The sequence below is a fragment of the Symphalangus syndactylus genome, chromosome 9, assembly GCF_028878055.3.
Source record: "Symphalangus syndactylus isolate Jambi chromosome 9, NHGRI_mSymSyn1-v2.1_pri, whole genome shotgun sequence".
NCBI classification, from domain to species: Eukaryota; Metazoa; Chordata; class Mammalia; order Primates; family Hylobatidae; genus Symphalangus; species Symphalangus syndactylus.
In genome coordinates this window covers 31,687,803-31,706,631 of record NC_072431.2, presented here as the reverse complement: position 1 = coordinate 31,706,631, position 18,829 = coordinate 31,687,803, and the positions used below count along the sequence as shown (strand labels likewise).

Sequence of the window (18,829 nt, the reverse complement as noted above, 5' to 3'; positions counted from 1 at the left end):
AGAGCGTGCTTGGTATGATTTTGATTTTTTTCAATTTATTGAGACTCGCTTTGCAACCAAGCATGTGGTTGATCTTAGGATATACACCTGTGTAGATGAGAAGAATGTCTATTCTGTGGTTGTTAGGTGGAGCATTCTATAGATGTCTATTAGGTCCAATTGGTTGAATGTCACGTTTAAATCCAGAATTTCTTTATTAGTTTTCTGCCTTGATGATCTGTCTAGTGGTGTCAGTAAGGTGTTAAAATGCCCCACTATTTGTGTGTAGCTGTCTAAATCTTTTCATAGATCAAGAAGAACTTGTTTTATGAATTTGGGTGCTCCAATGTTGAGTGCTTATATATATTTAGGATAGTTAAGTATTCTTGTTTAATTGAACCTTTTATCATTACGTAATGCCCTTCTTTGTCTTTCCTGATTGTTTTTGGTTTAAACTCCGTTTTGTCTGATGTAAGAATAGTGACTCCTGCTCTTTTCTGTTCTCCGTTTGTGTGGTAGATTTCTTTCCATCCCTTTACTTTGAGCATATGAGTGTAGTTACACGTGAGCTTGGTCTCTTGAAGACATCAGAAAATTGGGTCTTGTGTTTTTATCTAGCTTGTCACTCTGTGTCTATTAAGTGGGGCATTTAGACCATTTTACATACTGAATTAGTATTGATATGTGGGATTTTAATCCTGTCATTGGGTTGATAATTGGTTGTTTTATAAACTTGATTGTGTAATTCCTTTATATTGTCTGTGAGCTATGTGCTCAGTATGTTTTTGTCATAGCAGGTATGAATCTCTCATTTCCATGCTTAGCATTCTCTTAAGGACTTCTCATAAGGTTGGTCTGGTGGTAACAAATTCCCTTAGAGTTTGCTTCTGTGATAAGGATTTTACTTCTCCTTCACTTATGAAGCTTAGTTTGGTGAGATATGAAATTCTTGGTTGGAATTTATTTGCTTTGAGGATGCTGAAAATAGGCCCCCAATTTCTTTTGACTTGTAAAGTTTCTGCTGAAAGGTCTGCTGATAGCATAGTGGGGTTCCTGTTATAAGTGACCTGACCTTTCTCTCTAGTTATCTATAATATTTTTTCTTTTGCATTGACCTTGGTGAATCTGATGACTATGTGCCTTGGGGATGATCATCTTGTATAGTATTTTGCTGGGTTCTCTGTTTTTCTTGAATTTGTGTGTCAATCTCTCTAACAAGATTGGGGAAATTTTCATAGATTATGTCCTCAAATATGTTTTCCAAGTTGCTTACTCTCTCTATTTCTCTCTCAGGAATGCCAATAAATTGTAGACTTGATCTCTTTACACAATCCCGTATCTCTCAGAGGTTTTGTTCTTTTTTTTAACATTCTTTTTTCTTTATTTTTTTCTGACTGAGTTGATTTAAAGAACCGGTCTTCAAACTCTGCAATTCTCTACTCAGTTTGGTCTATTCTGCTGTTAATGCTTCTGATTGTATTTGGAAATTCTTGTAGTAAATTTTTCAATTCCAGGGGTTCAGTTTAGTTCTTTCTTAAAATGGCTATTTTGTCTTTCAGCTCTTAGATCATTTTACCAGATTCTTTGGATTTCTTGGATTGCATTTCAACTTCTTCCTGGATCTCAATGAGCTTCTCACTATCCAGGTTCTAAATTCTATACCTATCACTTCAGTCATTTCAGTCTGGTTAAGAACCATTGCTGGGGGCTAGTGTGCTCATTTGGAGGTAAGGAGACATCCTGGCTTTTTGAATTGCCAGAGTTCCTATGCTGATTCTTTCTCATCTGAGAGGGCTAGTGTTTCTGTAAGTTGAGTATAATCAGTTGGCTTCATTTCTGGGTGCTTTCAGAGGGCCAAGGCTCTGTACAGGATCTTTATTTGTAGCTGAATTCTTGTCTTAGTTTTCACAGGCAAAATATTTTGGCAGTTGTAATTTGAACTGTGACCCAGTAGATGGTGTTTAAGAGTGATGACCAACAGATAGGCTCTTATTCAGCCATGCAGCTCTTTTGTATTTCACCATGTTCTCAATAGTGCTCTGTGGTGGGGTAAGGCAGAGAGATAACTCCCTCACCAGGTTCACTCCTGGGCCTTGGAGGAGCCCCCTCCAATCACTGGGGTCATGCCCAAGTTTCCTTTGTTAGGTGTTCTGGGCTGTGGGGCTCCCTCAGATAGAGGTCATGGCTGGCAGACAGGTCACTCCCTTCCCAGAACAGCCCTGTGGAGAGAGGCACACCCCACTTTCATGCTGGTCCATGAACCAGGGCATCTCAACCCTCTCAGTGTTTTGAGAGTGAGAACATTTCCCCCACTCAGGCACCACCAAGCCAGTGAGTCTTGCCTATCTAAGTAGAGGGACCATGGAGGTCACATGGTCAGCCATCAGGGTCTCCATTTTTTGTGGGCACAGAATCTTACTATGGTGCTCAGGCTGACTGTATGTTGAAATGATAATATTTTAGGTATATTGGGTTAAGTGAAAATAGTTTTATATATTTCTTTATGATTTCTTTTAATGTAGTCACTAAACATTGCTAAATTATATATGTGGTTCACATTGTATTTCTACTGATAGCAGTTGTTTAAAAGGATAGACGTGAGAATGTTAACAATAGCTATTCCTAGTAGTAAAGTGTAATTTTTAGCTTTTCTTTTTTCTAATTTTTCTTGAATAAATATGTGTTCCTTGTGTAATTTTAAAAGTAATAAAAGTAAAAATACACAACGAACTACTGCTGTGAAATGTCACACTAGCAGAAGTACTAAGCAGAAATGTCAAGTCAGAGTCCTAATTATTTATTCATTTAAATACATATATATTAAGTGTCTCATGTGCAAGGCATTGGGACAGTTGCTAGGAAAATAAACACAAAAAAAGATGAGCTATAATTATTTTCTTCAAGGGGTTCATAGTCCATTTTGGAAGTTAGGCTCATGAATAGAATATTAGAGCACAATGTGGTCAGTGATACTATGGTGATTTGTATTAACTCTCCTCCCTTTCTGCTTTAAATGTTGCTGTTTTTCTGGCTCTAACCTTAGTCTACTTCTCTACCCACACCATAATTGCAGCTAACACTTATATACTAATGGCTATGCCTTTAACTTTGACTTTGCTTCAGATCTCTACATCCAACTGTCTTTTGGTCAGATGGCCATTGGGCAACCTAAACTGCATGCCTAAAACCCATCATCTCTTCACCTCCCCTGCTCCAGACTCTTCTACCTCCGTAATTCTTGTCTTTGTTAATGATGCCACCATTTAACCAGTTGCCTCATGACTCTGTAAAAGGGAAATTTAGTTACTTTACTTCACTTCTCAAAATTCTTCAGGCTTAGCAGTGCACAAGCCCACATATGCCCTTAGCTACCAATCCAACTTCATCTCCTGGAACACTTCTCATCAGCAATGACACTCTAGAAACACCAAACTACCAAACTCAGGAAATGTCACAAGTTATCACCTCTCTTCCTTTCATTGTTGCATGTGGCCTTCCCTCTGCTTGAAGTGTCCGACCTCATCACCACCTCCTCTTCATGGTTCCTAGACATTCCTCTCTGATACCTCCCTTGATCTTCCAGACAAATTAAGCTCTCTCCTCTCTGGCTCCCCTTGAACTTTGTACATACCTCCAACACAGCGATTTTTCCATTATATTGTAATACCAGCTTTCTGTATGATACTCTATTCCCTAAGGACAGAGATTGTATCTCATTTACCTTGGTATCCTCAGCATCACACGGAACGTGACAGACAGAAAACTTCCAAGTTTACTGAATATTTCCTATCTTTCTTTACCTCTTCCACTCTATTGTGGTCACTCTTATACTAGAATAGTCTAGATGTTCCTTGAATACCAACCAGGCTTCACCTCTGGGTCTTTGTTCTTGAATGGCCTTACCCCAGACGGCTCCCTCTGATGAACCAATTAGTCACTGCTCAGATGTCACCTCATCAGAGAGGTCTTTCCTTCAATCCTATACAATATAGTGCCTGGCAAGAAAAGGATGCCCTCTCTCACCACTCCTATTCAACACGGTATTGGAAGTTCTCAATCAGGCAAGAGAAAGAATAAAGGGTATTCAAACAGGAAAAGAGTAAGTCAAATTGTCTCTGTTTGCAGACGACATGATTGTATTTTTAGAAAACCCCATCGTCTCAGCCCAAAATCTCCTTAAGCTGATAAACAACTTCAGCAAAGTCTCAGGATACAAAATCAATGTGCAAAAATCACAAGAATTCCTATACACCAATAATAGACAAACAGAGAGCCAAATCATTAGTGAACTCCCATTCATAATTGCTACAAAGAGAATAAAATACCTAGGAATCCAACTTACAAGGGATGTGAAGGACCTCTTCAAGGAGAACTACAAACCACTGCTCAAGGAAATAAGAGAGGACACAAACAAATGGAAAAACATTCCATGCTCATGGATAGGAAGAATCAATATCGTAAAAATGACCATACTGCCCAAAGTAACTTATATAGTAATTTATAGATTCAGTGCTATTCCCATCAAGCATTGGGAATGGAAACTACTATGGAAAACAGTGTGGAGATTCCTCAAAGAACTAAAAGTAGATCTACCATTTGATCCAGCAAGCCCACTCCTCGGTATCTACCCAGAGGAAAAGAAGTCGTTATACAAAAAATACACTTGCACACGCATGTTTATAGCAGCACAATTTGCAACTGCAAAAATATGGGACCAGCCTAAATGCCCATCAACCAACGAGTGGATAAAGAAAATGTATACACACATATGCCATGGAATACCACTCAGCCATAAAAAAGAATGAAATAATGGCATTCACAGCAACCTGAATGAAGTTGGAGACCATTATTCTAAGTAAATTAACTCAGGAATGGAAAACCAAATATTGTATGTTCTCACCTATAAAAGTGGGATTTAAGCTATGAGGATACAAAGGCATAAAAATGATATAATGGACTCTGGAGACTCGGGGGAGAACAGGTGCACCAAAATCTCAGAAATTACCCTAAAGAATGGATCCATGTAACCAAAAAACCTCCTGCTCCCCAAAAAACTATTGAACTAAAATAAAATAAAAGTCATTTTTTTATTTTTTTGAAACGGAGTCTTGCTCTGTCGGCACGCCCAGGCTGGAGTGCAGTGGCGCGATCTCTGCTCACTGCAAGCTCCGCCTCCTGGGTTGGCGCCATTCTCCTGTCTCAGCCTCCCGAGTAGCTGGGACTACAGGTGCCCACCATCACGCCCGGCTAATTTTTTGTATTTTTAGTAGAGACGGGGTTTCACCGTGTTAGCCAGGACGGTCTCAATCTCCTGACCTCGTGATCCGCCCACCTCAGCCTCCCAAAGTGCTGGAATTACAGGCGTGAGCCACCACGCCCGGTCTAAAAGTCATTTTTTATAAAAGAATCTAAGTATCAAAAAGCCCAGGACTTTGTCTGAATTATTCAACAAATGAATAAAGATCTGATACATGTATAAATAAGTAAATGATGTTATTTATCACCTAAATATGACACTGTCTCTCTGACTTTAATTTTCCTTTCATCTGCTTATTTTTCTTCCCAAGCCATGAATATGGGCCAAAAAAAGGGATTAAGACACAAACACCAAGAATTGGCAAGTATAATGAGGCTGAATAATAATATAATAACTTGAAAAATAACAATAGTTCAGGTAACCATATATTAAATTTGTCTTAAGAATGTATTTTATTTTCTCATTCATTTATTCAACAAATATTTACATCATGCCTATTATGAGTTCTTTTTGAAAATGCAATAACTGTCTCTTACATTTGTATCATTGTTTATAGGTTACAAGGTCCTTTCTGATACTTATTTTAACGTATCCTCATAAACAATTCTTTGAGGTAAGCAGGTCTTATGAGGAATGAGTCTTATGAGGAATCAGTTACCAGATTAAGGATCACTGGGTTGTAAAAATCTTGAGCTAGAAAGCATTCCATCGTTTTATTGTTGATACAACTATATACAGAAGCCCATTATCAATCTATTTATATCACAACAGAGAGCTATAATACACACATTGACCATCAGTACCAGTACATTAATTCTCACTTCTGGGATTTCCAGCCTACTCTTAGCTTCAATGTTAATGTGAATATTTCATGGTAGAATGCACAAACTTTGAGGAAGGTGCAATGCTTTCCCTGTTTCTTCCACTTATGCTCAGGTTCTGCACATACTGTAGGTTCTTCATAAATATTTATTGGCAAAGAGAACAGTTATTAATGTAAGAATCTCTCTATTCAGAAAATATCCAAGGCAACTGTGATAGATGTTGGTTTCCAAAGATGGTCTTCCAATGAACTATGTCTCTCGGTATTGAGAATTTTGCATAATTCCTTCCCTTTGATCTGGACTGGCTCTGTGACTTGATTATAACCAACAGAACATGGTGGCGGGTTAAGCAATACTCACTTCATAGGGGACATTTCTGGTCACATGATACTTAATGGTCCATGGTCAAATACTAGGATCCAGCAAAGAGCCAAGAGCTGTTCCTCAAAAAAAAAACAAAAAAAAAAAAAGAAAAGAAAAAAGAAAAAATAATAGTTATCTGCAGAGTATGGCATGGCTTTGCTCCCAGATTCTAAAAGTCTGCTCTGGAATTTACCTAAGAAGCCTGCCAAAAGCTCAACAGGCACTTTAAGCACCACTGAATCAGATGTGTCATATGACCAAAGTGGCAGGGAAGCTTGCCACCCTCCCACAAAGGCTTGTCTTTCTCCAGGCCTTATTCAAAACTGGAAGCCTTTCAGATTACTCACTCAGCAAATAGGTTTAGACTATAACAACACACCCAAATAAGATATGTCGCCTCCAAAATCCAATGCGGCACACCAGGAATTGGGACTCTTTCTTTATGGTAGGAGGGACCAGATATAGCAATTGGACTTCACCTTGAAAGAGATACCTCAACTTTCCCCAGACCATGAAACCCCAAGAAAGTTCCTGAAGGAGCAAACTTCTAAATTTTTCACAACGTCTTGCCTCTATGTGTCTTACCAAGGTGTCTAAAGTAATTGCGACTTCCCGGTCCACCAGTGTAGAAGATCCATGTGATGTGAAATGAAGAGGCAATCAATTTCCTGTGGAATAGAATAGGCCAGGGTTGGAGACTGATATAACCCTGAAGCAAAACAAGGAGGGTACATTGCTAGCCCTTCCAGATGAAAGAAAAATGCTTCCAATAGTCTCTACTAACATGTATATGGAGGAAAAAATGACTTCCCATATCAGTATTCACATATTAGATGTCACATATATTGATTTACTATAGCAATGAAACCACATCTGGAACAACAGCTGTGATTGTACTCACTACCTGATTAAGTTTACAATAATCCTTTGTCATTCTTCAAGATCCATCTGTCTTCTGCACAGACCAAATAGTTGAGTTGAATGGAGGTGTGGTGAAAATCACCAGCCCTGCATCTTTTAAATCTTTTATAGAGGCACTAATCTCTACAAGTCTCTACAGAATGCAGTGCTGCTGTGGATTTACTAGTTTGGAATACAAAGGCAGTTCTAATGCCTTCTACTTGTCCTCACTCCTCAGATCAGATAATCAGTATAGTTATTCTGCCTTTCCTGAGTGTGCCTCCTTCAGTTAAGCATTCTAGAACTTGGGAAACAACCATGGGGTAAGTTCAGAGCTAACTGGATGCAATATGAGACAGACCTGAGCCAAAATACCATTAATCATTCAGCTTCAATAAACCCCACTCTGGTAAATAGGCAACAGTGGCATATTGTGTCTCCAAGGACTGGTATCATTTCAGAGCCAATGTCCAGAAATCCCCCAAAAGTCTGGTTATTTACCCTTCCCAAATGCACTATGACCTTGGCAAATGGCTTTAGGTCTTTTCAGGGAAGGAAAGAAGGAGAAATTACAGTCTAAACTTTTGGAATGTAAATATAAATTAGAAAAATCCTGCAGTCCTTTTGGCAGGCATGGTACCTCATCATTTTGTTCCTGCCCTGTTAGGGCCTGCCAGGAGTTGAGTCTAGCTATAGGCATACAAACGATGAAAGATGTTGGGGGTGAGTCTTGAGGGGTCTCAGCATTTTTCCACAGAGTAAGTCCTTACAGGATTTTCAATCAAGGGAGTACTAAACTCCTCAGAGGGAAAGGCTGCTTCTGCTGGGAACGGAGACAGGGCTTTCAAGGTTCTCAGCTTCCAAAGAATCTGCCTACATGTTGCCATCTCAATTTTCAGGGCCCCAACGCTATCCCAATCAAAGCCCTAATTTTAACTGTAAGACCTTGAATTGAATTGATGTTCTAATCTAGCTAGCTGCAGGATTAGTCTTTGGGCTTGGTTTTTTGAAATATCAGATCTTGCAGCTATGAGAGATAAGAGTTTCTTTCAGAGTAGTCACAAAGACTTTTCAGTCCCTTGCCTGCATCTTGAACTGAACACTCAATACCCTGAGTTTATTTCTTTTTCTCCATATTCTCTGTGACACTTTGAAGCAACCCACAAACTCCAGTCCTTATACTCCTTATTTCCACTACATCGTTCTATGGCAGCAGCTACCTGGTAATCTAACACCTTGCCTTCTATAAGCACTTGATATCAAGGACTACTGTGTCCCATTTACCATTGGCAGTATAGTCACTAATGCTTCATCAAATCAGAGAATCAATACCAAATTCCCATCCTTAAAATTCTGTCTCTGGATTCACTTCCAAGACCAATAGTTGTATCAGTTAAGAGTCAACCAGGGAAGCAGAACCACTGTGAATGATACAGAATATAAGAATAGTGGATTCGTTGTGGAGTCAGACCTTACAAATGTGGGAAAAGCTAGAGAAGGAAAGGTCTGGAAGAAGGAGTCAGAGGATCAGAAAAAGGGTCATTAACCGGTCTATCTTATGCAGTAGCACAGATGGACCCGACAGGCTGGGGCCTGAGGGAAAATCTAGGAAGCTAAACACTTTCAACCACCAAAATGGGACTGTGAAGGGGAGCTCATGGAGAAGTGTATGGAAAGTGGTTACCTCTCTGTAGCAACCACTTCTGTGGATCCACAGCCAAGTAGTTGGTTATGGGTCTGGAGTCACTGTTGTTCAGCAGAGCCAAGAGTCAGAAAGATTCACTGGATGCAGAGTGAAGGAAAGCAAGGACTATATGGGACCTACCAAGCATCTCTGCCTCTGTCCATCACTGTGTCTGACCACAGTGACTTTCTAAGAGTAACAGTTACCGCTTCTGTGTTCTAAATCTTTTCCCGTTTCATCTCTTAGCCAATGCTAATACAGAGAGATACATGAAAGGGCATTCTGAGAAATGCAGTTGTCTGCTTAAGCAAGTTGACCAGCATAATCCAGCACAACTTCTAAATCTCAGAAGACAGCAAATGTGGGCAGAAAGAAAAGGACAGATGCTCCACGGGTTCACTGGTGATCTTTATGGCTGCAGCTGACCTAGGATTTGGGGAGATGCTTGGAGAGGGACAGAGGGGCACACAGGAACTTTCCTCTCAAATGTGAGGATATCAGCCTAGATCTACGAAGAGTCCTTTTGGAGATAAAAAGAACTTTATAGGAGATGATGGACAAAAGCCCCAATTTCTATATTAGACTATCTCCCTGAATGAGGGTGAATACCAAGAGGAGACTGAGCTAAGGCCTCATCCCTCTGAATTCTAAAATGTAGAGAACTTCATTCTGATTTATTTTATACAAATGGTGCTGGTCTCTCGGACAGGACCTTGTCAAATGAAAGAAAGAGAGAAACGAAGTAGAAGATTCATAACCCAGCTCAGTAAAGAGGCTTACCTTTGCTCTTTGCTCATCATTCCCCCGCTCAGTCTCAGCTACCTCCCTCTGTGCAATAGCTACACAGTGCTCCTCAAGTATCTGCCTCCCGAACACAGAATTATAGCTAACAAGTATTTAAAATTTATGTATTTGGTGCACATCTTTCAGTATGAGCTTTTTGGCACCAACTCTTAGTGCATGCCAATATAAAAATAAACAATTTGAAATTATTTTAAGTGATTATCAAAAATAACAGCATAAATTCTATGATGTGGACTTCAGCCACAGTCCCTTCCAGGGACTCTTCCGGGCAGACCAAAGAGAAAAGCTATCTGCAAAAGAAACTCAAAGTTCCCAGTACCAATAGCATACTTGAGTCAGACACAGCTCCTTAAAAGACAAGTAATTTTCAGAGGCCCTAGGGTAAACTAAATTAGTTTTAACATAATACTATTTAAAGATGTAGAAACATAATATGATTTATAAACTCTATGTGCTTATTGCTCTTATGCCAACAATTTAAAAATATAAATTAAACATTCACAAAGCTTCAAAACCACTACAACTTCAATAAATAATTTTAATTTAATGTAATAATAATATTTGGCTAAAACTAAATCACCAGGTTTTTTTCTTTCCAACTTTTATATTAGCTTTAGGTAGTATGTGTGCAAGTTTGTTGAATGGGTAAAGTATATGTCATGGGGGTTTGACAAGATACAGATTATTTCGTCACCCAGGTAATAAGCATAGTACCCAATAGGTAATTTTTCAATCTTCACTCTCCTCCTACCTTCCACCCTCAATTGGGCCCTGGTGTCTGTTGTTCCCTTCTTTGTGTCCATGTGTACTCAATGTTTAACTCCCACTTATAAGTGAGAACATGTAGCATTTGGTTTTCTGTTCCTGCATTAATTCACTGAGGATGAGAACTTCCAGCTCCATCCATGTTGCTGCAAAGGATGTGACTTTATTCTTTTTTATGGCTGAGTAGTATTACGTGGCATATATGTACCCCATTTTCTTTATCCAGTTCATCATTTAAGTCACCAGTTTTGAGTTTAATAGATGAAAGATATATACATGGTGTTGGGTTTTGCTTATTAAATTGATTCTTCTCATTTTATACATAATTTTCATCCTTGTTTTCCTTTGTTTGAAACAAATTCATATTGAATTGTTAATTAATTCACTTGATGGGCCAATCAATTTACTGTGCACCAACAGTACGATACTGAAAGAAATGTTTTTAACTTTTAATGAAGCATTCTTTACTATTGTTAATCAACTGTAGCACAGTGATTTATACAAAAGATGAGCTCTACACAGTACAGCCATGTGAATGGGGAATTTAGCACCAATCATTCATTTAGTTCCCCATGCTTACAGCATCTAACTTGTTATGATTCCATTTTCCAATGACTGTTTTATATTCAAATTACTTGACATTATTAGGCCTTCAGTTAGTATTAAAGTAACTATTAGTATTAGCAAAGCAGGGCATCAAAATCTTGTGACAGTATTTTCTTATAGTTGTTCAGCCCCAACATGAGTCAGTTGTGTTTTATGAGAGGTATGTACTCCTTATAATTTTGCATAATTTAAGGCTTATCTTTCCATGGGGAACTGGTTCACAGAGCCTAAATACCTACAACTTTGTAGCACATTTCTGTTTTGATGCCGCTCTTGATTTTCTTAGCATTATCTACAATATTTAGCAACTGCTCTTTTCTAAATTAGTGGTAAAACACAGCAAGGGAGTTGTTTGGCTTTTTCTGTGGGAGTGAATTATAGCTAACATCTGTGAAAAGTTATGTATCTGAATGCACATTTTCCAGCATGAGCTTTGGTACCAACTCCCAATGAATGCTAATATAAAAAGAAATAAAACTATTTGAAATTATTTAAGTGATTATTAACCATAATAGCATAAAATAACCAAGATCTCGTATAGAAATTCTCATAAAGCAACAGGTAGAACATACCATACTAACAATGGCTGGTCCTTTCCATTAAAGCTGAAGTAGCTCCACCAGGTGGCAGGAGTAAAAACAATCTACGATTCCTTCAGCTTGTTCACCAACTGAAATTATGCAAATCTCATTTAAGTTTAATGAGAACCACAAAATTACCCATTTTTCTCAGAATATATGGGCTATTAATTTTTATATCACATTACTTAAATTTCACATAATTTATGCTGCCCAACTACATGTTTCAGACTACCATTCCATTGAAAACACATTTTTAACTCCATAAAATTAGGAAGACCCATGAAAATTCTAGAGATGCACATATTCCAAGTATAATAAATATCACAAATAACTTTTAAATTCAATTTTTAAATAATTATTGTTACTATTATAATTTCCATACAGGTCTCAGAAGCATCTTAAAAGTAATGATAACTTTTTGTCTCTGTAAAAAGAATACTATTCTAAAAAGGACAAAAAGTTAATAAATGTGGAATACTAACTTTGTAACTAATATATAACATACATGAGTTTTTTTGATTCCTAAATTCTTCCAACAGAAATTCAAATAACGTAAAATATTGGTATCTTTGAGCCATAATTTATTACCTTGTTAATTTCAAAACAGCATACTAGTAACCTGATCTTTGACATTACTTGTTACCAAATTATAGTTTTTAAAAAAATTTCCTAGGAAAGTATATCATTTTTTGATTATCGAATATCTCACCTCATAGGAATACGGTCATTGTTTTCCTTCCACTCTTTTGTATTTTCCAAATTTTCAATGTAATAAGCACATACTAATTTTATGATGAAATGAAATTTGTAAAAGAATAAAGGTTGATGTTAGAAGATAATTAACAAAATTATCTATCTTGAGTACAATACACAATACAAGGAAATTAATATAACATTCTACCCTGGTGGCGAGGAAAATAGGTGAGATATCTTTCCTATCACAACATAAAAGTATATGTTAGTAAATATTCATATTGGAAAGGAATGTATTCTATGACCTAGCAATTACTGTTTCCCAGTCTTGGCATTACTCTTATTGTAAAAGAAAGCATGGACCAGCAGCAATTTTTGGGCCATAAAAAGTTGGAAATAACATAATCATATAGTAAAAAGTGATACCACATATTATAATAAGTCTATATTCCATATATTAAAAATAATGACATGAATCTATATATAATGACAGGAGAAGATCGCCAAAATGCATTATTGATTGAAAACGCAAGTTGCAGAACAATATATAGAGTATTATTTATTTATGTTGATAAAAACACTTGTACAGTATAAACCCTGAACATTGCACAGCAAAAGGACTGTAAGTACATTGATGAATTCCCTGTGATTAGTATCTCTGGAAGAGGGAATTATATTGTGGGATGGGAGGACAGTCAGTGGAGATTTTGGTATTAATTGCAGTGCTTTTATTTTTATAATAGGGATGTATTAGTATATTACTTGCATAATTAAACTTTAATTGTTTTTTAGGTTTTATTCTCCACCATCATATATTTGCATGCATATACCTATGCAAATAACAAAGTCCACCTTTATTGGGGATTTGTGACTGGCATTTTTCTAAGCACTTTGTCATGTGTCATACATTGTATCATGTAAACTTATCATTAACCTTATGATGCTAATAGTATTTTCCCCATTTCACAGATGATGAAACCAAGCCTCAGAGGAACTGGGTACATTGCCCAAATTCACCAAGCCCATAAGGGTTACAATCAAAATTTGAATTCAAATTATCTGGCTCAGAGTCCACAATCTTAACCAAAATTTTTTTTTGCAAATTCCCTTGTAGAAGTGTGTACATCCACATACAAACATGCACACACACACAACCCTGCTGTCCAGCCTCTTCTCCCCCTGACACTTGAGTGCATAGGTCATTGATATCTTCCCTCCATAACTTTCCACCATTGACAGAAATGTGTTTGCTCAAAGGATGAGTTGAGGTGGAAACCTTACAACTTTAGTTGTTTTGTAAAAAATCTGAGCAGATTTTTTATTTCGTATTTTGTTTTCCTGGTTACGCCTCTCCTTTTAAAGGTTTGAAAGGTGGCATTAATATCTATTTCTTTCCTGACTGCTCCATTTATTAGTTTCATTAGGATTAGTGAATTCTACTTGGTCTTTCCCCAATCCATTAATTTTTTTCCCTTCACTTAAAAAAAAAAAAAAAAAAAAAAAAAAAAAAAAAAAAAAAAAAAAAAAAAAAAAACTTGTTTTCCAAATGGCTTTGGGGTGGTAGTAGGCTTTGCTGATGGCTAGAGGAACCTCCTCATGGTAGTATCTTGGTTGAGTAATTGGTCCTCGTCTATATGTTCAAGAAGGTGAATGTTCTTAGTAAACCCAGAGGGGATCAGCCCATCAGAGGTAAGCTTCTGCTATCTACATTGAGACGAGATTCAGGCTTAACCTCACATGCCAATGCATTTGCTCTTCTGGTCTCTCCCTTCTCCTCCTTATCATCATGACACTTTAAAAGCCAAATTACTGATAAGAAATTTGCTTGCTGAGAACATAGAAAGTTAAATGGCTCGAGAGAGGGGGTTGTACATTTTTCTTTAAATCTAAAAAACCACCATGAAGAATCCCAACCTCCCAACAAAAATTGCCCCTCTGTTAATTGGATTTTACCTGCATTCAGTTTTAACATCTCTCTCCTCTGGACAGTGCTGACACTGTCCTTCTGGGAATTATTACTTCCTTAGACACATAATGCTAGAGTCAAGTTGGAACTTAGATTCTTTTACTTGTATAAGTGGGAGGCATTGTGTCTCCTCCCTTCATGCATTAATTTAATTAGAAAAACATTCACTGTCTCTCACTATCAGCCTACAGATTCTCTACCTTCTCGGCCCTGTGAGAGCCTTATCACACTGAGATAAATGGTTCTCTTTGTTGTTCCAAGGGGGTTCCTGAAGCACGGTAATGGGGAGGAGACCCTTAGATATCAAAGCAACTAATACAATCAACTCCAATCCAAGCCCCAAACCAAGTCTTTCCACCAGTTATTCCTTTCATACCTAAATGTTGTCCTCTTCCTCTGCAGCAGGATAAAAAATCAATTTCTAAGTGTAAAGGCAGTAAATAAAATTTCAGGGATATATAGTATATGTAAGTTTGAGTGCATAAAGTTAAAAGATTCCCAAATATCTAAAAATGTTTGAATTAAAAAATCAGTATCAAATAAGTAAAAAAAATTTTAAAGGTACGTGAGCTGTATAACAGTCAAATGTTAATATGCTTAATATATTAAAAGTGTATATAAAACGATAAGGACAACACTAGCCTGATGGATATATAGGCAAAATTCAGATACAAAAATTAGGTATAAATTACTAATGAATATTTGAAAGAAAACACCAAAAAGTTTAAAATGCAGTGAAGACAGCTATAATTCATATCAAGTTAACTATTTTTAAACAATCACAATCTAATGCTGATGAAATCGGGCACATTAAGAGCAGTTACATTTATTACTGCTATGATTGCAAACTGATACAGTATAACAGTAGATTATTTGGCATTAGGTATCAACAGCTTTTAAAATAGTCATCCTCTTGACCCAAATAATGGAAATCTATCATTAAAAGGGTCTTCTGAGCAGATTTTATATAAGCAAAATGTTCATTAAATATTTTTCATACCTTCACATAATTTGAAATAACCTAACTATCCCAACACTAGAGAAATGGTTAAGCAAATCGAGCCGCATCTACCCAGTAGAATACTATGCCACCATTAAAAATTAGATTTTCAAGAGTTTTAAATTACATGGGGGAAAATAAAGTTAATGGAAAATTGAATGTACAATATGGCCTCAACAATGTCAGAAAATATACTTAAGACCAAAGACTAAAAGGAAATATGCCAAAATGATGTAGTTATTGTCTCTGGGTAGTGAGATAATAGATTATTTCCTTCTTCCTCTTCTTTTTATAATTATATGTAAACCACAATTTCTTCTTCCATGACAACATATTTTTATAATGAGAAAAAATGATCTAATAACAGTATCTTTTAAATACAAAGTTACGTGCCCTGAAAACAATTCTAGTTTCCCTTAAAGTCATTTGTCTAACATAAGTAAATTTGTCTAAATCTCTCTAGAATACACATTCATATGCTCTATCCCAGGAGCAAGAAGTTCCTAAAATCTTCTCCCTACTATGTAAAATAAAACTGCCTTTAATTTTTTCTGAATTTATTTCAGACTTCAAGTAGAGTTCTTTATTATTTCTGTTCAATAGCACAAACCACAAACATAATCTGTTTGGCAAACCATTTTTATTCAAAAGTATAATAATGCCTTGTTTTTAATCCTTCCAGAGGACCTAGTGGAAGAAAATGCCTAACATCAGGGAAGAGTAGGAGCCGCCTAAATTGACCACAGAATTGTATTTGGCCACTGTCCTCAAAAAATTCAAGTGTATTCAGTAATCCTGAATACCTATTTACAACAAGCATTCCTACTATAATAGGTCATGAGGATTAAAATGAGGTGAGTTCAATGGTGAGCATGACATGTAGCCATAGCAATTAATCTTAGGTTCCTTCTCCCTTAGAAATGGCTAATAAAACAGAAGAAATGCTGTATCAATAATTTCAGAATAACATGGAATAATTGTAGATATTTCTATAAGATTTGTACCAGATCCACTAGAACAAATCTACCAGTAGCTAAACACTGTAGAGTCCCTAAAAATGGACAAGGAGAAGATGTGACAAAGATGCTTTTTAGGGGAATAAAGTCATCCTAAAAACTGAAGATGTTTTCTGCTCTGCCAATCAAGGAGTCACTGTTCTTTCCCCAGCAAGAAGGAGAGTGAAAAGAGGACCAAATTGAAGGCCCCAAATTTGCATTTGAATCATAACCCTTCATAGCTAATTGTAAGATTTGAGCATTCTCTGGATCTCAGTTTGCCACCCATAAAATGATGGGTGGACTGAAAGATTTCTAAGTTTTCCAGTTCTGACATTGCATGGGTCTATAAGGAGCTCTATCTTTGTTGGTCCCTGGAGGCACCTGGAGACTTTGGTTTTAGGGAACCAAAGAGTCTCAGTGTTGAATGAGGATATAGTTCCCCGGTGTAGAATTTTAGAAACTATGCAAGCACTTGGGTCTTTAAAAAAAAAAAAGTTGGTCCCTGGGCTGTCTCTTACAACTTTAATATTTACACTATGACAAAGTGAAAGTGCTCATTAGTATTTGAGCCAAAGTAATACCATTCTCTTTATTCATTCCAATGAGCTTATTTTACATGAGCAAGAAAGAACTGGAGAGGTACAGACCCATGGGATATTTGCCTAGCCTAAGTGAGTCTCAGATGGAAATAAATATGAAAAGCGTTAGCATGGGACCTGTGAGAAATTGATTCTTACATCCGGCCTCCAAAGGGTCAAGCCACAAATAAGTGACCTTTGACATGCCCCTTCTCTAGTTCAGCCTGGAGCTGCCCACATTTCCCAGTGGTGTCCAGTCAACTCATTCTCCTGATGCAGTATCATCAGAGAGAATCCAGAGCGATGGCAGCTGTGGGTAAGGGGCTGCCAAATAATAGCGGAACAAAGATCTCTTCCAAGTTTCTATTTCCTCCAAATAGCTCAAATACCTCAAGAGTCCAGGTCCCCCTAAAGACTGCATTTTCTTAGCTGCATTCTCTCTAGTTGTGATGAGCGTCTCAAAAAGGAACACCTCTCCTCCTGAGTTTATGATAGTTTATGACCTGCCACTTCATTTCCAGCAGTGTGTCCCAGTTCCTCTTGCAATCCACAAAGGACACTTTTTCTTTCAGTAGCCTGGTGTGAGCTCTTGCCTCTCAGGATTAGCTGTGATCTTACTGCTGGGGTGGGAGCACACTTGGCCACAGGGCCCAAAAGAACTACTGTCACTGAAAAGAGCACCTTCCTGTATTTGAGGGCTCTTCCTCTCTTCTGGTACACCCGGCGAAAAACCTGGCAGAGTCCACCCACAGTCTTTGAGGATGAATTCTGTAAGAACTTCTTACACTGAAGGGAATCCTCCTCCAGGGGATGATTCTGCTCTGTGTTTCTGCGCTCTGATGGCAATCACATCAACATCACCGGGGGCTGTGGCAGAAGAGGAACATCACCCACTGGAAACCAGGGGAAAGTTGCTCCTCTGTAGTTCCAGGAAATGGCCAGAGGCACAGCTCTGCTGTTCCAATTTGCAGTTTTCTCTAACATCAAAAACAAAATGTGATTTGCATTTGAAATTTTACAGAATTCCTCATTTTAGGTCAAGACTGGCCTTACCTATAGGTTAGTGACTTATGTGGTAGCATTTAACACACACACACACACACACACACGCATACACACACAAGTATTATCCATAAAAAGAATTATATTCCCACCAACCTGCTGTGGCATTCATCAGTGACCCTTTGAAGTTCAGCCATTGAAGGTGCAGGTTAAAATGCAAATTTGTTTCTTGGAGAGGTAGCACATAGAGTTATTATCAACTGTTAATGCTCCAGTATTGCTGGAATGTCAGACTAAGAAGTTTGGGTTAAAAATTAACATATCGATAAGTGAAGACTGGCTTTATATATTACATATTTAATTTATAAAAATGGTAACATTAAAAGGTGGCACCAAAATGTAAATAGAATCAAGATCACTTCGGATAAATTAGTGCATGACACGTCTTTGATATGTTATTAATGGAAATGAGTTTGGGGGATCTAATTTAGCCTTTGAGATTAGTGTCAACAAAGAAAGGTGTCTCCTCTGGTGCCCATGGCAGAAGCAGAACATTAGTACAATTCACCATAGATCAGGTTCACTTTGTAATTCAGTGTAAGTGGCTTATATGATAGAGAGGGCAGGAAGATCTGGTTTTGACTCTGTCTCTACTACTTACAAGATGCATGAAGCTGCTCAAGTCACTTAAGCAAGGTGAGCCTCAGGTTCTTCATCTACAAAAGTGGGATGTAGAAAAGAAGAGTAAACGTAAAACTCCTGTTCAGTAGTTGTCTATTAAAGAATCTCTCCTTCCTTCCTCTATTCACATCCATCAGGGAGAGGCTGA

The 18,829-nt window shown here is 37.5% G+C and overlaps 1 long non-coding RNA gene and 1 gene segment (V, D, J or C); one reads left to right on the top strand and one right to left on the bottom strand.

Annotated features, from left to right (window-relative positions):
* Positions 1 to 18,829, top strand: part of LOC129489379 (T cell receptor alpha chain constant-like) — a 221,157-nt gene that overhangs the window by 30,922 nt on the left and 171,406 nt on the right.
* LOC129489385 (uncharacterized) overlaps positions 5,697 to 18,829 on the bottom strand; it is a 66,193-nt gene continuing 53,060 nt past the window's right edge. For 2 of the 4 annotated variants that reach the window (XR_010113652.1, XR_010113649.1), the window contains one exon: positions 16,044 to 18,716. This is a non-coding gene — a long non-coding RNA (uncharacterized lncRNA). Of the gene's footprint in view, positions 6,498 to 7,008; positions 7,133 to 12,472; positions 12,546 to 16,043; positions 18,717 to 18,829 lie in introns of those variants that run through there. The other 2 variants (XR_010113650.1, XR_010113651.1) reach the window with 2 other exon arrangements.